Raw genomic sequence first — 14,830 nt, 5'->3', positions numbered from 1 at the left:
CTCTTTGGGCAATAGAAAGCCAATGAAGATCTTTCAGGCCCTTACTAGCTGGCTGTGATCCAGGGATTCCAAGCAATGTGTGTGCAGCCACATTCTTCACCACCTGCAATTTTCGGATAACTCCTTTTGAGGTCTTCAAGCATAAGGAGTTACCACAGTCCAAACGAGACAGTGCCAAAACTTGAATCACCACTTGTCTCGAGGTCTGTGCGGCAAGGGTAGGATCTTGAAAAACAGATAGAGGCCGTTTTTGTGGCCTGGGCTTCCATGGTCAAAGTATCTTCAAACCACATCCCTAAGCTTTTAATGAAAGATATAGGGGTTGTGGGAGACCAAGGCCAATAGCCCAACCCAGAACCTATTGAATGTTGAACTTATTCCCAAGGAACATTAGATGTATTTTTGGTCTATTTTTGGTCCATTGAATTTCAGGCAGGACTTATTCATCCAGCTGGCTACCTCCTCCAGACAGGGTCCAAGAATAGATATTAAAGTAGCCCAGTTGAGGGCAAGATGTTCGAAAAAAAGTTTCTATCAAAAACATAAAATGTTTGTTCCTTTAAAAAGGAACACACCCACTCCAGGGCTTTCTCTGTGATACCGGCCAGACCCACTCTATCTAAAGGTATGAAGTGGTCAGCAGTATCATAGGCCGCACTGAGATCCAGGAGCACAATAGCCACTGTTGCCCCTGATTTAAACTCTTTTTCCCTCTTCCACTACTGCCAGAAGGGTGGTCTGTACTATGTTTGGGACGAAAAGCCTGTTTGTGTCTGGTGTAAGATTGAGTTATCTTCGAGAAACTTCTGCAGACATCTATTCACAGACTTTTCCGCTACTTTACTTAAACCTGGGAGCAGAGATATAGGACGAATATTATCCAGAAAGGACAGGTCAAGATTTGGTTTCTTTAGGTCAGCTCTGACCATCTCATGTTTCCATGGTAGTGGCACTATATCTGTTTCCAGGGATACAGTGGCTGATTCTAACAAGACAGAGAAAAGAATTTCCGGCTCTAACATAAGAATTCTCATTGGTGCCAGGTCAAGAGGGGATCCTGATTTGATTTTCCCAAAAAAAGGACCGTAAACTCCCCTAAAGAAAGAGGGGGGATTGAGAAAGGGTGAGCAAGCATCAACTCTCACTAATTTTCAATGGAGTGGCCTTCTCCCTCTGTGGCGGCTGGTGACATTTGAAAGTGGGGTGGCGCAAAATTTTAGATGGAGTGTACTGCGGTGAGCGAGTGTAGCGAGCAAGCCCTAACAACCGAAGGACGGTTCGGGGGGTTCTCCACCGAGAAATGTCTGAAAAAAAGAGTGGGCAAATGGTGCATTTTAAAGTACATTTTAGAAAGCAAAGTTGTACTGTGCACCCTTCCTGCCAGTATGAATGTCTATTCATTCTGGGCAAGTGGGCAAACATTGAAGTAAGCACAAATTGAGTTCTCTGTTGTAAGTAGGATGGTTATAGATGACAGGATACTTCTAGTTGATTACATGAAGATTTATTGTAGGACACAACTGAGTACACAACCTCGCCAGCTGACCAGACCATCAACTGACACTAGTAGAATTCTTAGGTGGAAGTAAGAACATACATAGGCATTGTGGTAGACAGAGAATGAGAGAACACTAAGAAAGGACTAAGACTACAGACAACCACATTACATGAAGAATCAATGTACAACACATCTCCCTCCTTTATAGAAAAGAAATGAAATAAAGCAAAAACAGAGATTACAACACCTACCCCATGTAGTACAAAAATGAGATACACAAATCTAATTAAGTACCACACGAGGTATCACCAACACGAACGGAAAACAATAAGATAGTAGACATTTTGTACTACACACTCCATCCCCCTCCCCTGGTGAAACCAAAACATGGTTTAGATGAGTGAAAATCAATGCAAAAGGTGTTTACGCCCACAACCTCCCCAAACATGGGTACACCAGAGGGTAGGTACACTTTCCACACTGACCCCCAAAACCCACAATAAGATAAACAAACCAGGTAAAATTATATGAGGTCATTTAGATAGAGTACATCAGGGGTATTGACCCTTAAAACAAGAATGAGGCACTGAACGTCAGCACAACATAGGGTATACCATGGGTACTGACTGGCCCCACACCCTCCCGAAAGAAGGGTACACCATTGGGTAAAAAACAAAACAACGCCCTAGGAAAGTACAGCCACAACAGCTCTTCTTACACTTTCCACAATGACCCCCAAAACACACAGGTAGGTGTAGACACAAACCCTTGGGAGAAACACACCATACCCAAAGAAGGGTACACCATTGGGTAAAAGACACCGCTCTAGGAAAGTACAGCCACAACAGCTCTTCTTATGCTTTCCACAATGACCCCCAAAACACACAAGTTCACACCCTGGAACTAAAACTACAACAAACACCGCCCTAGGAAAGTACAGCCACTACAGCTCTTCTTACCAGACCATCAACTGACACTAGTAGAATTCTTAGGTGGAAGTAAGAACATACATAGGCATTGTGGTAGACAGAGAATGAGAGAACACTAAGAAAGGACTAAGACTACAGACAACCACATTACATGAAGAATCAATGTACAACATTCTCCTACTCCCATTTTTATTGTCCATTTACTGCTCTTTCAGACCCTTTTCACCACTCCTTATTACATGAAATGTTTTCAATTAAGATGTGCCTCAATCTGCTTTGTTCCACCAGTGTAAATTAATCTATTTATTTTCACATGTACTAATGCTGAGCTATCACTCAGCCACTGCCGCCCAAACTCACAACCACACTTTTGTCTCACTCCCTTTCACCTTTCTTTTGGAATGATTGGTAGATGTTTAAGATTTTAGAATTGAAATGCTCAGCCAGTGCAGTACACCAGTGGATGGTTCAGTTGCATAGGCAATCCTAGTAGACCTCAATAGAAACTCAGCAATTCAGAACCTTTCTCTAGGGGAATTTGCTGCATTGTTGATTTTAATTTCAGAGAAGGAAGCCTGGGCTTGTTGAATTTTAGTGTGGTAGTTCCATAACTTTTTATTTGCATCAAAATCCTTCCTCCATGCCCTTTCTGCAATTTAAAACTCTTTCTTTAGAGTTCTAAGGTACAGAGAGTACCATTGGGCTGATTTCGTTTTAGATTTTTGGATTATGATCTTATTGGGGATAGTTTGATCTAAAGATTCAATCAACCATTCTGTAATCACATTATTCACATTTTGAGGATCTGAATTTAAACAAGGTGAGGGTAACCTTAAAATGATTCTCCAGCTATACTGGTTTAACTTAGACCATAGCCGGTCTTTTACTCCTTTCCGCTCTGAGGAGGGATAGGTTCGGGTACCTCAAGAATATAGAGATTAGATAATGGTCTGTCCAAGAGAGTGGCACAGGGTCCAAAACCTCCAATAGGGAATGGTGGTAAACACAGAGTCCAAACGATGGCTTCCTATTTGCGTCGGGCCCTGGACCCTTTGTTCCAGTTGGATTGCTGCTAGGTCAAGCCCAAACTTACTGCTTGAGCATCACTCGCTTTCTCTAAATGCAGGTTTAAATTCCCCAATATTGTAAAGTGACTATATTTTGTGGCTGGAATTGAGAGAGTTTCTGGGAAAGACTGAATAAATTGACCAGAAGAACCTGGGGAGACTATAAACTAACATTCCTGTGAAAGTGGATGTAAAGTAAAAGACATTGAAATACCGAACACAAGACTTTCACACTCAGGATTGCAGAAGAGTCGGTTCCACAGATAATACTAGCCGTCAAAATGATGGCCTGACCACACCTTTTTTATTTTCTCTAACCTTACGTATTATATACTAATTTGGGAGAAGGGATGAACGATTTTGGGTCCTGATTCCCCATGAAGCTAGGTCTCTGTGCGGAAAGGTACATCTGGTTTGGCATCCTCCAAAAAAGAAAAGATATCCAGCTTATGAAATGGGAGGGATCTGCCGTTCAACAAATATATTTCCTTGCAATGTAACTAAAGATTTACTGACTGGCACTTCAACTGACAAAATGTAATTACAGTACGTGCATATGTTGTCCTCCTTAGACAAATCCAATATCTGACTACAGTCCTCTTTTGGGGCTTCTCTTAACTTCATCAAATAGTCTCTAGAATACGCTCTTATATTCGAGACTGATAAGGCAGAGTCCCTGGCCCCTGCTCCCATTTGGGTGCAGACGGGTGCAGACCAGTTTGCCTTTGGCACACCCACTGCCCCACCATCTTTTATCCCTACAGAGTCAACCACTAGAGCACTGACCCCTATCAGCGACTCTATGGTTGAATTCTATGATCACTAAAGTGCTGTACAATCACCTTTCAAACCTCCCTGGAACACAATTCCCCAACAAGTTAAAAAAGATTTGAAAATAATATCACAGAGCTTTTACACAGCTTGCCGTGTGAAGAGTGCATATATATTTTTAAAACAGATTAAATATTTAAAATAAAACGCAGCTGATTCAGAATGTGAATAACTTTCAACAGAGTAGCGGCCAAAGGAGGCCAACTTTAAGCCCCATTATGTAAGGTCTGTGATCTATTATTTTAGGCATTACTATGTATTCATTTGAAGTGATCTGGGAAGATAATTAAAGCTGTCTTTTGCTGGACATAAAGATCACATCAAGCAGAGATCCCACCTCTGAATATGTTGTTGCAGCTTCTATAAAGATTGGTGGTAAGTTCCTGTGTCTCTATCTTAGTACGAGTTGAGATTTCTAGCATATCAGTTAGTATTCAATTACAATAAATGATTAATATTTCTTCAAAAAGTTAAATAAATGAAAAAGTTCCAAAGAGAAACAAGATATAAAACCACATGCACATGTGCACACCCACACACATACCTCAAAACACTGTGTTAGCATGAGTTGCAATAACAATACATACTGAACACAAATACCCTTTCTAGGTTAATCACTTGAACATTATCACTGTGAACACATTGAGAACCTTTTCGTAAGTCAATGTGCTAGTATGTTTACAGACTCGCATAGTACAACACTGGAAACTGAATCCGCTCTAGGAGCTTCCAGGCAGTGCACAACAGAGTTTACTTGTCAGCACTTAACACTAGCATTGTGTACATCACTTCTCAGACCTGTCAGTTGTGGCTTGTAAGGCATGGGCTGCATCACATAAGTAGAGCGCTGATGGTGGTACTATGTCCTATCAAGCACTGATGGACTTTTTCCAGGTCTCCTCCCAGCGGATCTGTTTTGTATAATTTTAACATTGTGATTGTTTATAGTAACTGAAACAATAAAGTATCAATTTATTTATTGATTGATGGATTGATTGACAAAAGACCACTGGGTGTGCGAAGTTAAGGTCGTGGGCAGTATCACATGAAGTGAGCACTAGGAGCACTAAGCTAAGACACAATCTCTGCCACAGTTTCGGACTGTCATGTGTCTTAAGTGGATGGAAAGCTGGGACACCACTATTTTATCACCTTAGACTCAGTGGAGGGAAAACCAACAAATTAACTGGTAGAGCTGAGCCAAAACTTTGCCAAGAGGAGTCTCCTCTGGCTCTAACAGCTGAGCACAACCCGAGCCTTAACAATATTTGGGAAGTAAATCATGCAATAAAAATCATGTTAGACTATGGTAAAATGTCTCCAAAATGTTAAAAAGTCATTAAAACACGGAATCATTTTAATTTATCCCTCCAGATTATAGCTCTGCATTGAGAAGTATTTATTAAACACAAGAGCTTTTCCATCCACATGAACTGAGAAAATATCTAGCCCAGCACTGATCACAAAGCTATTTGTGAACTGACAGGGGTCATGTGTACACTGTATTTGGGCTAGACTCTTATTATAAGTGGAGCAAAATGTTAGTTTATGAAATCAAATCAAATAGTTTTTTGTACAGCACACATCCTGAACTCTTGTATTTGAAGGCACTCTCATATGTGATGAGGAACAAAACGAAGGCTCAGTGAGCATATTGTTAGCCCCAGATAAGTCTCCAAACAGAGAAACTGGGATTATTCCTATGTTTTCCCTTCAGATCGGTATCTTTTTGTGACATCAAATTTTAAAGCTTTGTCCTTAATTCTTGGACGGTGAGATTAGAGCATGGGTGACTGGCATAATCCTCATTTTATTTTTGGGATTTTTACATAGCACGAAACTCAAACAAGGACATAAGAGCATTTCAAAACATACAGAGGCTGTGTTACACATTTGTTTTTCAGGACAAGAAGATTTGCCAGGAATTATTTGGATGCAGAGCAATCGCCAGGATTCAAACCCGATTCCCTATGTTACACGGTCAGCAGTTATATGCACTATTCCTCATCACTTTCCGTGAAAGCTTGGCTCTTCTTGGTCTCAAAGTTACAAAAGGATCATGCATTGAGCCAGAGTCAGCCTCTAGCTCGTACCTGGCTCGGGGTTTCAGTGGCTCGCCCACCTCTACTTAGACAATGCTACATGATTACTTACTACAGGAATGTTCAAGATGTGTGCGGCTTTTGACTGGAACTATAGCAGCCATTTTTGACACAGGAAGCAACAGATCATTCTACACACAAAAGCAACATAATAACAGTTTAAACGTAACTGCATAACTCAACAAAAAAGTCAAAACAGAATCCATTACAATCACAATAAAGCAAAACATCAGATTGAAGTGATGGAGCACAAAATCAAAGTAGCACAAAAAATAACACAACACATCACTACTACAACAAAATGGCACACAAAGCAATTGTCACACATTACCGTCTCCATTTTCATTTTTAGGTGATTAAAGTTGTTTAAAGCACACACTGCCTTAACTTGCCAGTTGCCACTAAATACATGAAATAGCGCCAATCAGAAATGTTTTGTGATCCAGCACTTGAGGGACAGTGAGACCACGTGCTTTGCTGAGGTTGTTTGCAAGTAATGAATAATATTAGTCATTTGGCTTCCTGTTTGTTAGGTTAACAACGTAAACACTCCAGGTTCTAAAACAACGTGCTTCTATTTCTGAATACTAAAACATGTCACTACATGAGGGTCAAGTAAAAACAATCTAGGCAGCATTGTATGGCATGCGACGGATAAAAGAGAGCAGGCTTCATTAAAAAAATCGAAATATTAACATCGCTAAACATCACTTTCACATGCAACTCGCTTGAACCTTTGAAATGGCACCATAATCATTTGAATTTATTCATCTGAACAATCAATTTACAGATGTACTTACACACATGGAACCCCGCTTAAGTTTCACTTGGAAGCTTTCCGTGAAGTAAAGTACGATCCCCGTTCATGCCTTATCTCTGATTTTCCGTGTGTGCTGTTAATCGTTTTGACGGTGACATTGAGGTGTGGTTAAAACAAGATTTGCATGTCACTTTATATTTGCCAACTTCCTCGTTCTTGAGCATTTGTAAAGCTTCTTCATTTATATGTTCAGCTCATAAAAGTCCAATGAAATCCACACAAAAAAACTGAGATCACAACATGAGTCACTCGGCATATTATAAAATATTTATTAATCCGACAACGATCTCAAGGTGTCATATAAATGGAAACTCTGCGAAATAGTCATTTTGATTGTGTTATTGAAAAGATGCACCAGGTAAGTTTCTTGAGGTTTAACAACGCGACATGCAGAGCAGAGAGGATGCTAACAGCTGCCAAGTCATTTTAAAACTAAACATTCCATGTCCTTTCCAGCATACCTCCCATAACTAAAACCAAGAGCCAACACATCTTCCTCCTCACACAAACCAATCCAAAACTCAAACCTCAATTGATAATAATGCAAACATACAGGCAACAATAGCGCAAAATATAAAATAAAACAAATCCAAACATCATTCAAAGAGAAACCGTGAAAGATTAGCTCAGCAGCAGACATAATCCCTCACTCTCTTAGAGGGTTTCCTCTTGGCTGGGGACTTAAAACAACTACTCCCTCAGTGTTCTCCGTTATGTCCGTTGTCATACAGACAAAAGGCTTCCTGTTACCAGGACACGACTTTGTACAGTTTCTCTTTGTTCCACCATTTCCCATCTTCTAACTTCAACAGAATCTCTTTGACGTGCACCACTTTCCTTGGAGCAGAAAACTTATGATGCCCCTGTAGTGTCTTGTGAGTTAGAGATAGAGATGACTGGACCCTTCTGGTTCCTGACAGACTCTGTAGAACAGGGAGGTAAGTGTGAGGGTCAAAGAATTCATGATATTAAATGGCCAGTTCACAAATTTCTTTTTTATTAAACAAACTTTATTGAATCCTCAGTTTGAGTGCAATGTATCATATCAAGTACTTATGGCAGTTTTTTGTTTTGTTGCTTGTTGTTCAATCTTTACCAGTAATAAGTGTTACAAACTTTAACTCACTGTAACCAATGTAGTATATCGTAATACATACAATAAAAGTAGAAAACATTTAATACATCCATAATATATAGTATAATCCCAAAAGGTGGTTGCCTGTGTATTTTAAAATTATACCATGAACTGAGCTATCTCCCCCCACCCTCCCTACCCCCTCTTCCTGGTCTGCCAGTTTTCTGACGTCCATCCCACCTCGTGCTCCTAATCTATTATCATAATCCGTCCGGTACTGCTGGTGTGCAATGGGCTAATCGGTTGGGCTTGCTCGGGCTGTCAGTTCCTGTGTGCCACGAATCAGGGTTGGTCATGGGGTAGGATTGGTAAGTATGGGTGGGATATCTAATTGCTTGAGTTTTTCCAACATAATGTTCCATTCCATAGAAATGGGTTGTTTTCGTAATCCTCGTGCTTCCTCGCGTCTAAGTGCCGCGCTTTCTGCACTGCCCCATCTGGGTACCTCGTCCCGCCATGCATGCACTGGGGGGCTCCTAGGGGACTTCCATCACATAGTAATTGTTCTAATGGCCAATATAAATGCAAGGTCTAAGAAATGCAATGGGACCTTCAAGGCGCTGGTTCGCTTGCGCAGGCCCAACAGGCATTCCAGGATGTTGTCCGTGATTGTGAGGTGCGTGATTTCCCCAAGTGTAGTCAAAATCTTTCTCCAGTAATCACGAAGATGTGGGCAAGCCCATAAGATATGAACGAAGCCCGCCTCTTCTGCTTTGCATCTCGGACAGCAGTTTTGGGCTTCTGAAAACATGCGTTGTATTCTCTTCGGGGTTAAGTAAGATCTATGAATGTAAATGTAAATGTTTTTGTACTTGTATAGCGAACAGCTACCCGCAGTGGGTTTCCCGGCGCTTGTACGAATACCGCAAGGGAATGCTTCCTGGCTTTCCCTGTGAAGTGTCCACTCCTGGGCACCCCCATGGTGCAGACCAGGCATCCCTCGCATTGTGGGGGCCGTTGTGGAGACTAAGCAAGCTATTGCCCAGAGTTGCAGCGTGGGACCCATGATCAGAATAGGCACTGAGGCGAGAGTATCTGGTCAGCGGAATTAAATGAGCCAGAGACCCGCCGGGGCAGGAATCAAACCCTGGTCCCTGGCCAGAGCTCTGCATCAAGGTCTGCCTGCTCTAACCATTGAGCCACACTTCTCCACCATAGTTTGGGTACATTTATGTTTGACGTTACGGGAGACCCATTTAGGGTGTTCTAAGATGCTCTCCCAGGCTTTGTCTGAGAGTTCTGTGTCAGTAGCCTCTGCCCATTTCGTGTGGAGGTCCGTGAGGACAGTGGACGCCTGTGCTCGAATGTCTGTATAGAGCCATTTGACTAGGTGGCCACCACTCCCCATATAGTAAAGTAGATGTACTAGTTTGCGTTGTAGGGGTTCGCTGCGCTGAGGCGCCTATGTCACCCTAATGTAGTGCACAATCGTTGCATGTAGCAAGTAAAGGCGGTCTGCTGCGCCTGTATTTCGCACAAAGGTGGCATGGTCTAATAGAGTGCCATCTCCAAATAAAGAACCAACCTCTGCTATGCCAGGGTCTATCCAGGCATGTAGTCTGGTCATCGTGAGCTTGCCCCCGTGATTGGTATCCCTAATAACGGGATAATACTCGTGTATGGGATTGTGCCTGTGGTATACTGTAGGGCCTTTTCCAACAGCATAGTGCAGCTGTTAACAAAGGGGGTCCATCTGAGGGTAGTTTTATTTTAGGGAGCAGTAGATTGTGCAGGGTGCCACGTTCCAGGTCACAAGCCTCATAACCTATTTCCTGTAGGTTCCTGCCTGCCGTCCAGTAAGACAGCCACTGTAGCTGGAATGCCTAGTAATATGCCCGGAAATTGGGAACTCCCAGCCCTCCCCTGTGTGACACCAGTTGCAGCTTCTTGAGGTTAACCCTACGTCTTCTCTTCCCCCAGATAAGTTCCAGCAGAAGCATGTCCAGTGTGCGGAAGGTGGGTTGTGGCAACATCAAGGGCACATTAACAAAGAAATATAGAAGACGAGGTAACATCACCATCTTAGAGATGGCTATCCGCCCCAATACTGACAGCGGCAAGGATGTCCAGCAGGAGATGCTGGAGCGTATTGCAGCAATAGCCTTCATTAGATTACCCTCCAGTTGGTCTGCCTTTGTCCTATATAAGTGAATTCCCAAATATTTGAATGTATCATGTGCTACAGATAGATGATAGGTGCAGAACTGGAGCATATCTGGGTGTGGTCTGTCCCAGAAATAGACGGCATTAGATTTCCCGGCATTAATGGCTAAGCCCGTTATACTGTCAAAGGCGGAGAAAACATCGGGGAGTGGTTCCGTCCCAGCTTCTAAGTCGCGCAGATAAATGAGGATGTCATCCGCATATATTGAGATTAAGTGTGTGATGCCATCAATTGGTATCCCCAGAGGTTTGGATGACTGTCTTAGGGCTATAGCCAGCGGCTCCAGCACTAGGACAAACAGGAGAGGGGAAAGTGGGCACCCCTGTCGCGTACCCCTGTGTATTGCATATTCTCGGGAGATGTGGCCCCCAGTATGTGCCCTGGTGGTGAGGTTAATGTAGAGTAGGCGTACCCATTGGAAAAAATCCAGGGGGAGGCCAAATCGCTGTAGGGCCGCAAACATATATCCCCATGTTATAGAGTCAAAGGCCTGACTCAAGTCCAGCGCCAAGCATCCTGCATTACCATACTCCGTAGGGGTAGCCATCATGATGTGATGAAGTCTCCTATTGTTTAGAGAAATGCACCATGCAGGAAGGATCTCGATGTATAAGGGTGAGGAGGGCAGGTAATAATCAATTAGTGAGGGCCTTACTTAGGATTTTATATTCGGTTGCTAAGAAAGACAGAGGTCTGTAATTAGATAAGTCGGTGCCATCCCGTCCTGGCTTGGGGAGTGACACCACTAGGGTATGCATAGTGGAATGTGGCAGGTGACCGGTATCCCAAGCCATATTATAGATTTCCTCCAGCTTAGGGACTAATGTGCCTGAGTATGTTTCATAGAATTCAATGGGCAGGCCATTTAAGCCAGGGGCCTTGTTTTGGTTTAGGCCTTTGATTTCAACTCTTATTTCTTGTTGGATGATGGGCCATGAGAGATCTTTCTGTGTAGCCTCCGTGGTTGCAGGGAATGTCAGGCCATTTAAAAAATCATCTACTAAGTTATCATCAGTGTGCGCTGGCGCCGCATATAGCTTGCTAAGATAAGTACAAAAAGCCTCATTAATCTCCAGTTGAGAATGAACTAATCCCTTCTGTGGTGTGCGTATGCTAGTAATAATTGGGGCTTCTGGTCTGTCCCTCAGTATTCGGGCTAGTAGTGTACCAGACTTATCGGCCTTTGGTATGTTTCCATTGTGTAAAAGCTTGGTGGTCCATCAGTCGAAGGGTTTCCAGGATCTCCTAATGTTTAATACGAGCCTCCCGTAGCGATTCCCGTTTGTCTGGGTCGGTCACCGCGGCTTGTTCCAGCTCTGCCATTAGAGTTTCTATATCAATAAGACTCTTATGTGTTTCTTGTCTAGCCCCTACAGTGACACCAATTGCAGAGCCCCGCACCACCACATTAAACGCATCCCAATCTATTAGGTTAGAGGAGGCTGTATTCCAGTTTTCCGCAAAGTAATTACTAATGGTGGTAGATATTGTGGTTCAAACGGGGCATCCTCCAGGAGTTGGGGCCATAATTTCCAGGTCTGGACAGGGGTTGGAACTCTACCCCACATAAGCGTCAGCTCCAGGGGGTTATGGTCCGAAAATGTTTTGGCTAAGTAGGTGGACTGGTGTATATGTGTGACAATGGTGTGGGAGCAGAGGAACCTATCGATTCTGGTATGGAGCTGGTGGACTGGGGAATAAAAGGCCCATTCCCTATGTGTGGGGTACAGCATGCGCCACGCATCATTGAGTCTCTAGCCCTGTAACCATATGTTTAGGAACTCAGTCTGTTTGTTGGCTCCGGCGCCATCCAATGAAGGATGGAATCTATCTAAGGCCACGTCGAGGACAGCATTACAGTTGCCCCCCAAAATCCAGGGAATGGCATCCCACCTCGCCAGGGCTCTACCCAGGCTCTGAAAAAAAATTTCCTGATCAAAATTTGGAGCGTAGATGCTTCCCACGACCACAGGCAGGCCGTCTACGGTGCCCTTTAACAGTATATATCGGCTCTGATAGTCTGTGCGACGATCTAATTCTGTAAACGGGACCCCATGACGAATCCATTTAGTCGCCCCTCTAGCAAAGGCCGAATGGTTGGTAGTGAATACATGGCCTCTCCATTTTTTGCGAGTCTTCAATGCCTCCGACTCCATCAAATGTGAATCTGAAGGAAGACAATCTGTACCCTCCGCCTTGGGAGATAATCATGGACTCTATGCCGCTTGTGCACTGCCCCCAGCCCTCGCCCATTCCAGGATAGCAGGTTGTGGGATCCTAAGGTGTCGTTATTGCGAGGCATAAGTATGTAATATGAGCTATGCTCCTTGCAGTTCGGAGCCAATGAAAGAACACAGACTAGGAAGTCCCCATCCCTTCCCATCCCTTGAGAACTAAACATACTCGGCACAGCCAATAAACAGTGCTGAGCCAAACAAATAACTTTAACATACAAAGTCCATAGAACGGTTCATTCGCTGTGTGGGGGGTTAGCGCTGCCAACCATACTATAGCTTGCTTGGATACAGAGCTCCGGTAGCTCTACAGGGCCCTGGGGGGGTTCTCATAACATATCTATCTGTGCAGGATATGGAGAGAATTACCTTATGCATTAGTGTAGGGTCCCGACACTAAGGTAATGCGGGCATCTGAAACTATCTAAAATTCTTTATCTGGTCGTACTTGCTGTGACTACTTATATAGACACAGCTAGAAGAAAAGCATAAAATTTCGGATCACACTGTAGGAATTGTATACACATTATGAGCACGAGCGAGCCATGTCAGAAAAAAGGATACTGACTGGTTTGGTATATCGTTCTTATGGCTCAATCGTCCCAGCCGATGCAGTCATACAGTGTATAGGGTCAGTCCCTTGCAATTCAATTATCGAGTAAGCCATCCCCGGTCTGGGGCGTCACTGAGGGAAAAAGAGTAATACTATGGTCCGAGTCAGATTGAATGTTGATGTCCTCCGAGTCCGTCGTGATCTTAGTGTTGTCCTCGCAAAATTATCCAGCTTCAGCTAGCACCTCTGCTCTGTACGCCATCTTTTGAGCTGGAGTTGGGTCAATTATTGCAGGGTTCTTCGGGCCTCGACCGTAACCATGGGTTTGTTGTTATTGTGTCTTTACGGGCTGTGTCTCACCGAGCCCGACAACTTATCTTGACTCTGTTCCAGGTCCTTCACCTCCAGCCATTCTTCCACATCATTGGGGCTGTCACAGAAGTAGGTCTTCCTGTTGTGTATAACTTTAAGTCTGGCCGGGAACAATAGGGCATTTTTAAGCTGAGCTGCCCGTAACTTTTTCTTTACTGCTTGGAAGGAGGTCCGCTGACATGGGACCACTATAGTGTAGTCCGGGTATAGAGAGATCCGCTTGTTTTCGAATTGGACTTGTGTTTTTTCTCTTGCCTTTTGTAAGATCACATCTCGGTCTCTACAAGATTTTGACAATCAGGGGACGGGGTGGCACTCTGACCTTTGGGGCTCCAGTTGGAATTCGGTGTGTCCTCTCCACACAGAAATATGGGGACAGCCATCAGGGGCGACATGCTGTCGGAACCAAGCATCCGTGATGTCCGCAGGTTTAGTGCCCTCGCTGCACTCCGGAAGCCCAATGACTCGGAAGTTGTTCTGGCGAATGCGGCCCTCCGCGTTCTGGATCCGGTCATGAAGGCCACTGACTTGGGGCTGCAGCTGTTTTATGTGTGTAGTATGCTCTATGAGTTGGGGGTCCATGCTAGCCAAAGCCTTCTCCTGCTCCCGTACTGTGTTAGCGAGTTTCCCATGGTCTGCTCTCAGGAGAGTAAGGCCGGTCATAAGGGCTCCCATTTGCTGTTCTATTATTTTTCTAGAGTCCCGGACTTCCTTTAATATCAGGTCCAGCTTATCAGAATGGGTCTCAGCTGACCCAGTGGTGGAGCTACCCGGCAATGGGTCCCTCCTGCTGGACTCAGGGGGCGCCACCCACATTCAGGCTGGTGTCTAACATCTTGCCTTTAAGTCTGCTCATTCTGGATACCAGTCAGCCACAAGTACAGTTAAGGTGTTCAAGGTGACGACACGTGGACTGTGCCACCACCCAACACGTTGCAGGTCTGGGAGCTCTGCCCCGCAATGCAAGAAAAAGGGGGTCTGCCCCGATAATCTCGAGTGGTTCTGACACACAGCCAAGGTGTCGCTCACTAAATCACTGCCCCTTAAAAATCACTGCCCCTTACACTGCGCCAGACAGTTATTAAGATATGGGACTGGGGGGAGGGGTATTTCACCTCTGTTCCG

The 14,830-nt window shown here is 44.1% G+C and overlaps 1 protein-coding gene across 2 annotated transcripts in view; it reads right to left on the bottom strand.

Annotated features, from left to right (window-relative positions):
- Window positions 1-7,334, bottom strand: part of LOC147711655 (uncharacterized) — a 1,672,131-nt gene extending 1,664,797 nt beyond the window's left edge. Inside the window, exon 1 of one of the 2 annotated variants that reach the window (XM_086922319.1) lies at window positions 7,228-7,334. The gene's annotated coding sequence lies outside the window, so the exon portion shown is untranslated. The remainder of the gene's footprint in view (window positions 1-7,227) is intronic. The other variant, XM_086922320.1, reaches the window with a different exon arrangement.
- Between the last annotated feature and the right edge of the window lie 7,496 nt (window positions 7,335-14,830).

Source organism: Lissotriton vulgaris, chromosome 5, assembly GCF_964263255.1.
Source record: "Lissotriton vulgaris chromosome 5, aLisVul1.2, whole genome shotgun sequence".
NCBI lineage: Eukaryota > Metazoa > Chordata > Amphibia > Caudata > Salamandridae > Lissotriton > Lissotriton vulgaris.
This window is presented reverse-complemented; position numbering and strand designations above follow the sequence as displayed.